The sequence below is a fragment of the Myotis davidii genome, unplaced genomic scaffold, assembly GCF_000327345.1.
Source record: "Myotis davidii unplaced genomic scaffold, ASM32734v1 scaffold49, whole genome shotgun sequence".
NCBI classification, from domain to species: domain Eukaryota; kingdom Metazoa; phylum Chordata; class Mammalia; order Chiroptera; family Vespertilionidae; genus Myotis; species Myotis davidii.
Genome location: NW_006300375.1, coordinates 4,780,738 through 4,788,547, shown reverse-complemented (window position 1 = coordinate 4,788,547; position 7,810 = coordinate 4,780,738). Strand labels below are relative to the sequence as shown.

The 7,810-nt window shown below is 43.8% G+C and overlaps 2 non-coding genes across 2 annotated transcripts; both read right to left on the bottom strand.

Moving 5' to 3' along the window:
- Positions 1 to 4,802: 4,802 nt before the first annotated feature.
- On the bottom strand, positions 4,803 to 4,874 carry TRNAC-GCA. Its single transcript has one exon. It is a non-coding gene; the product is annotated as a tRNA-Cys (tRNA).
- A 1,432-nt stretch (positions 4,875 to 6,306) lies between these two features.
- Positions 6,307 to 6,378, bottom strand: TRNAC-GCA. Its single transcript has one exon. It is a non-coding gene; the product is annotated as a tRNA-Cys (tRNA).
- Between the last annotated feature and the right edge of the window lie 1,432 nt (positions 6,379 to 7,810).

The following is a 7,810-nucleotide window of genomic DNA, read 5'->3' as shown; positions in this document are numbered from 1 at the left end:
GCTGACCCCTCCCCGTGCCCGAATCTCCACAGTCAACCCTTTAACTGCTGGGGGACATGAACATGACAGCCTCTAGGCTCCAAGTCCACCTTCCTGTGCTCTGCTCTGTGGTGCTGGGTCTGGGCCTCTGTAAGCCAGGCTCTCCTTCGCCAGGTGGCGTCCTGGCTGGTCCTGCCAGTAGCGCTGCAAAACGAGATGGAAGGTTGGAGCAGGAAGAAGCACTTGCTTTGGGTTCCGGCGCTGGGTTCCTGTCAGTGTCACCTGGCAGCCGCTGTCCATCCAGGAGAAACAGCGATTGCCACGTGCAGGGTGGTGCTCACAGGCCCGGCTTCGTCATGACTCCTCAGGGACAGCGGCATCACCTTCGAGATCTGAGTCCCTGAGCCCAGAGATGCTCCCCAAGCTCGTAAGACTTCAGTTCCTCCTTTCCGTTTGTCCCCAGCCCTCGAGTGGTGGCTGCTTCTACAGAAACTACCTCTATGATACTTAGTCTTCCCTTTCTATCCTTTTACTTCAAATTCCTGGTTATTGTGGATTAAATTGTATTCCCTAAAAGATGTTGAATTCGTAGCATCCCCGCAGCCCCCGTGTGCAGGAATGTGTCCTCAAAGATGGAATTATTTAAGATGAGATTACCATGGAGTGGGTGGGCCCTTAATCCAACGTGACTGGTGTCATAAGAAGAGGAGAGACGCGCAGGCTGAAGACACGCAGGTGAAGACAGAGGTAGAGACTGAAATGAGGCAGCAGCTTGTAGCTGCCAAGGAAGGCGGGATTGCCAACAAACATCAAAAGCTGGAAAGAGGAAAGGAGGGATCCTCCTCTAGAGCCTTCCGAGAGAGCACGGCCCGTCTGACACCTTGATTTCAGACTCTGGCATCCAGAACTGTGAGACAATAAACTTGTTTATATCACTCACATTGTGGTACTTTATTACAGAAGCTACAGGAAATTGATATACTGGTTAACAATTACTTATATTAAATTCTGTTAAAATAACTGGTTCAGTTTCTTTACATTGAATCTATTGGGTGACATTGGTTAATAAAATCATATAGGTTTCAGGTGTACAATTTTATAATACATCATCTGTATATTGTATTGTGTGTCCACCACCTCAAGTCAAGTCTCCTTCCATTAGCATTTATTCCCCCCTTTACCCTCTTCTACTTCCCTGTCCCTCCGGGAATCACTATACTGTTGTGTCTATGGGTTGTTTGTGTATGTGTGTGTCTCCTTAATTCCTTCACCTTTCTCACCCATAACTGGCTCAGTTTTTGTGTCTGGATTGGACCCTGGATGAGACTTAATTTAGTCCCATTGGGGTTCCAGGAAACAGACCCTAAAAGAAGGCATTGAGGATACATTTAGTCTTGCCCTTGGTCTTCAAGGCTGTGCTTAGCACCTCACTGGATCCTGAATAAGCAGGGACGGCCACAAATGTGCTGTTTCATAGGCTCGAGCCCAGCGGTTCTCAACCTGTGGGTCGTGACCCCTTTGGGGGTTGAACAACCCTTTCACAGGGGTCCCCTAAGACCATTGGAAAACACATATATAATTACATATTGTTTTTGTGATTAATCACTATGCTTTGATTATGTTCAATTTGTAACAACGAAAATACATCCTGCATATCAGATATTCACATTACGATTCATAACAGTAGCAAAATTACAGTTATGAAGTAGCAACGAAAATAATGTTATGGTTGGGGGTCACACAACATGAGGAACTGTATTAAAGGGCCGCGGCATTGGGAAGGTTGAGAACCACTGCTCTCGCCAGTATCCTCCTGGAAGCAGACTACAGTATGGCCTGCATACAGCTGATTTTGTCAGTTTAGATCAAACAGGGACAGAGATTCTTAGAGGGGGCACCCAGGACCCAGGATCCAGATGTGAACTCAGGACCTCTTACTCTGCAGTCAAATGCTCTACCCCGAGCTATACCCCCTCTTACTAACAATACTGTGTAACTAACAGCCTGTGTGTGAATGGAAGTGTCAAACACCCAGAGTAGTGTTTGACTGAATATCTGAGCTCCATGTGGCCCAGTCTAGTTAACACATAAAATCAACTATCACATGTAGTAAGCATATATTTGGTTTGGTAAGAACTTGACAAACTGCTTGCCCGAGTGGCTTTATCCTTTTACATTCTTACTGCTGTGTACAGTAGGGTCTCATTTTTTCTGCACCCTCACCAGCATTTGATATTATCACCTTTCGTATTTCAGTTCTGCTGATAGGTGTATGGTGACATCTCCCTGAGGTTTCAGTTTGCACTTCCCTGATGGTAATGATGTTGACACTTCTTCAAGTGCTTATTAGCCATCCGTGCATCCTCTTCGGTGAAGTGTCTGTGCATATCTTTGGCCCATTTTCTAATTGGACATTTTGTTGAATTTTGACAGCTCTTTATGTATTTTAAATACAAGTCCCCTTTTAATACTTTTATGTTCATAACTGAATATGCACAAACAATAGCCAGAACTGTACTAGGTTTTTAAAACCCAAGTGGCTGGATGTGTAGTTCTGCATCTTAATTTTTTCCGCACAAGACTCCATGTCTTTGAGAGCTATCTGTGTCACTCTTGATCTGGTAAGGACCTGTGGGACTCAGGAGGTAGTAAGAAAAGCAACATCAAAAAAAAAAAAAGAAAGAAAGAAAGAAAAGAAAAGCAACATCACCTGGCCGGTGTTGCTCAGTGGTTTAGCATCAGCCCATGAACCAAGGGTCTCGTTCAATTCCCATTCATAGCACATACAGCTGATCGATATTTCTATCTCTCTACCCTCTCCCTTCCTCTTTCTAAAATAAATAAAAATATATTTAAAAAGAGAAAAGCAACCTCATTTTTGTCTCTCATTGCTGACCTTTTAAACTTTCTCGGTAAAATATTTTCTTGTTCAAGTGACTTTAATGATCATAGGTAACAGAAAGCCCCATGGTTGCTGTCTGAATTCAGTAATCAAAATAGTCAATCGCATGTAATAATCAATACTCTGAAATGGATTCTGATTTCAACTTCTGTTCTTCTCTAGAAGTGGGAGAGTTGGGACATGGTCCTTCCCCACCTAGCATTCATTCCTAGTGTGAGAAATGCTCACCTGTCCATATTCAAATAACGTGATCAGAGACAGAAATATGGTGAAAACGAGACTTCTAATAGGCTCTCGAGAGCAGTGTCTGTCTGGCTGTACAGGCACTCCTGGGGCAGTGAACACAGCCCATTTATTCAGTCCCTCCTCCGTTTCCTCATTGGCTGAGTACTATGGGGTCACCTGTTTCCTCATAGGAAGCCTAGGTCTTGGGTCATTTAAAAGAATTGTGCTGAGGCCTTTTCTAGTTGCCTCCACCTCCCCCTGACTAGCTGAGGCCGTGCCTCGGGGGTTTCCACTTCTAGTAAAATTAGAAGTGTGCATACAATTCCATTCCGGAGTTTCATTTCAGGGTCCCTTTGAGAAACTCTAGCATACGTGTATCAGGAGATATGTACAAAGATGTTCATTGAAGCATCATTTGTAAAAAGACAAAATATTTCTAGTATGTCCATTAATAGTGGAATAGGTAAATAAAACTTTTTCACTCCTATAATGTAATCAAATTAAGCAGTTAAAGGTGGTTTAAATGAGAGTCCAAAATAAAATCGGTACAGGCACCAGAGGCAGGAGTGAGACAGAGTGCCCTGCGGAAATCTCAGTCACATCTGATAACTACATTACTCACCCGGCACCGGGGACAGAGGGTCAGTCAGGTTGCTGGAGATGAGACTATTGTTGAGAAACACTTTTCTTTTCCATTTTGCTTATTTTCTGGGACAAATACATTCTCCGTCATATATGTTGCAAAATTCAATCTCTTGTTTAAGGAGTTTTTGTCACATAAAAATTTAAATTTTGATATAATCAAATTTATCTTTTATAGTTTGCGATTTGGGGGTTTGCAACCCGGCCTGACCAGGAATGGAACTGTGAACTCCTGGTCCATAGCTTGACACTCAACCACTGAGCCAAGGCGGCCGGATCAGCCTGAAAATATTTTTTCCATTAATTTTTAGAGGGAGTGGAAGGGAGAGAGGGAGCGGGGGTGGGGACGGCGGGGAGTGGGGGAGAGTGAGAGAGAGAGAGAGAAATATAGATTGGTGGCCTCCCACAGGTGCCTGGACTGGGGCCAGGGATGGAACCTGCACCCAGGCACCTGCCCTTGACCAGGAATGGAACCCATGACCCTTTGGTGCCTGGGCCTACACTCTAACTATTGCACACACTGGCCAGGGCTTGCCTTCTGTTTTTAAAATTGTGGTAAAATACACATAACCCTTTGAAGTGTACAATTCAGTGGTATTAAGTAATTCATAATGTTGTGCAACCATTACCACCATCCTGCTCCAGAAAATGTCCCCCCATCCTTCCACCTCCAGCCCCTGGCTCCCATGATTCTTTCCATCTCTATGACTTTGACTGCCTCATATAAGTAAGCCCTTGCCTTTTTATACCTGCTTGATCAGTTAGACTTTTATTGCATCTTTTATTGTAAGCTGCCTCAAATCCTATTTTTTGAAGCAAGCTTGGTATAAACAAATAAAATCAGGATGGTGATAATTAGGCACTAGAGAAACAGAGAACGCCTAGGACAGACTGACTCTACCTCTCCAGCAAATGAGTATGGCTGAGGAGGTAAAAATGAAATGCATGATGAATGTCACAAGAGACACTTAAGTCTCTAAATTTAGATTCCATGAGGCTTGGCCTTTGGGATGACAAGGAGATATATTTCCACTGGAGTAAAAGTTAAATGACATAGGGGCACCTGGATTTGAACCAGGGACCTCTTGATCTGCAGTCAAATGCTCTACCCCTGAGCTATACCCCCTCTTGGAATAGTTAGGCCTCCTCAGGACTTTTCTACTGAGCAGCCACACCCTAGACACCTATTATAATGTTTATTGAACACTTACAATGTGTTAGAGAAACTGTTCTAAGACCTTCATATGTATGACTTAAAAAATTATTTGTGGTAGTACTGTCCCAACCATCACCACCATCACCATCCTTATCATGGATGACGGTGACACAGGGAATTGAAGCAACTTGCCCCAAATCACAGAGTAAGTGACGAATCAAGAGTTAAACGACTACCACTTCACCCTGCCACAACTCAGCTGCCCTTGGAGGATGGGTGTTTAGGGCTTTGCTGCCTCAGGACCAACCCTTCTCCAGCCCTGTGACAATCAGCAGTCCCCTTCCACTACCTCCCTGCAAACTCCTCCCCCTCTTATAATGGGGTTGCCCAGAAAAGCAGAGGGGATCAGAGCTTTGAGAGGACCCAAGCAGCTTCTGGAAGTCAGAGCACTTGAACTGAGATTTTCTAAATGTGTGAATTCATTAGCTTTTATACGAGTAATGTTTTCACATGGCACAGAATTGAAAATGTACAAAATAGCATACAGAGAAAAATTAAGACTGTTATTATTGTGGTGATCGTTTTGCAATATGTACACATATGAAGTTATTGTGTTGTACACCTAAACTACAATTTTATGTCAGTTATATCACAATAAAACTGGAAAATACTTAATACAAATAAAGTAAAAAGAAATCACGTAAGTCTAGTTAACATCCTTCACCATACGTAGTTAGGATTTTTTCCCTTGTGATGAGAACTTGGGTGACGTACTCTCTCAACAACTTTCAAATACACAATATAGTCACCATGCTATACATTACACCCCAAGAGTCATCTATAATAATAAAAGTGTAATATACTAATTAGACTGGACGACCTTCCGGACGAAGCCAGGGCTTCGAGGGAAGCCCACGTCCCAGGTATCTGCCGGCAGCCGAAGGGAAGCTGGTGCCAGCAGCTGGTGGAAGGAAGGCCTACTCTTGCACGAATTTCGTGCGTCAGGCCTCTAGTTTATCTTATAACTGCTTTGGTTTCCTCTTTTTTTGAAGTAGTCACAAACTACTGGCTAAATGACTAGTGGTAGTCATTTAACTCTTGATTCTGTCACTTTGTGATTTGGGGACAAGGTGCCTCAAATTTCTGTGTCACTGTCATCCTTGATAAGGATGGTGATGGCGGTGGTGATTGAGATGGTAATCAGAAGAGGACTACTGATGAAAATACCTATCTTGTAGTTTTCCTCTGAGGATGATATAAGAATCTGAAGACATATTTTCACAGAGGGCACAGAGTCAAGAGGAGAGGGTGGGTCCTAATTTCATTCTAGGGGGGATGCTGGATCTACAGAGACCAGGGAAGGCTGCTGGGAGCCTGGAATCTTGGAAAAAGGGACACACAAAGGGGGCACCCGGATTTGAACCGGGGACCTCTTGATCTGCAGTCAAATGCTCTACCCCTGAGCTATACCCCCAGGTATGTGCTTTTCCTTCACTCATACCTTTATACTCATATAGCCACACCCAGACCATAAATCACAGCCTCTGCATCATTAGCTTCATAACCATTGTCATTCCAAACTGGCCTCTCTGCTCAACCCACTTTCTTTCCCAAGTTTGGTGAATCCATCCATAATTTGGTCACAATCTTTTGCTCACAGTGAGAGATAGCAGGGGTCTAGGTACCCTCTTGTTACTGAGAGGGAAAAAGCCCTTTTCCCACACCAAGCTCTGGGTCTGAGGGCCTGGCCCACCTTGTTCACTTGTCAGTTGCCCTCCATCTGTCATCTTGTCTTCACCCCTCCTTCTTTCTTTTTGCTATCTTTCTCCTCTTTTATTCGCCACCTATCTTTCCCCTTCCCACTATTCTCTGATGTCACTCGCTGCCCAGCTCCCCAGCCTCCCCCCTCTCCTAACCACCCAGACCTTCTTAGTCCTTTTTCTATTTCAAATGTTGTCTTTTTAAAACTTACTCCGTACCTGAGATATAAATGGAAGACAGGCCTAGTAAACAAAACGTGGACCATTTACTCCCCAAAACAAAATAGAAGTCGGAAGCTAAGAAAACTGAAAATAACAGAGCAGTGTTGGAGGACTTATCCTAGTAAATATTAGAACATTTACTGAAACCCAAGACTGAAAACAGACCCAAGAACGGGACACCTGAAATCCGGAACTGGGAGAACACCACAGTATAGATGCAGATTTAACGAAAAGATCATCACAGCCTACATGCTTAGCTGTCCCTCCCACCGGCCTGCTGGCATCGCATTTCCCTCTGATACAATTACATTTGCATTGTTTTCTCCCTGGCGTAAAGGTGAGGGCTAAAAAAATATAGAGGGCAATTATAGGTGACTTTTGTGGGTTTTTGTTGTTGTTGTTGATGATGCTATTAAGATGTCTCCCATTTCCTTTCCTTTGCCCCAATCCATCCAGCCCCCTACCTCTTCCCTGGTCTTCATCACTCTGTTGTCTGTGTCCATGGGCTATGCATATGTGCTCGTTGGCTAATCCCTTCGCCTATGGTCAATCTGTATCATATACCCATGCCTCTGGTTCTATTTTGTTAATCAGATTCCACGTATTAGTGAGATGATATGGTATTTGCCTTTTTCTGACTGACTTATTTAATTTAGCATAATTATCTCCAGGTCTATCCATACTGTCCCAAAGGGTTAGAGGTCCTTCCTTTTTTACAGTTGCATAGTATTCCATTGTGTAAATGTACCACAGCTTTTTTATCCACTCATCTACTGATGGGCACTTGGGCTGCTTCTAGAACTTAGCAATTATAAATAACGCTGCCATGGACATAAGGGACTTCTGATACACAGGGCAGGTGGCCTTTGGCGCGCTTTGCTTTTCTCAGAATGACCTCCTTACAAACTTCCCAACCAAGTCTTC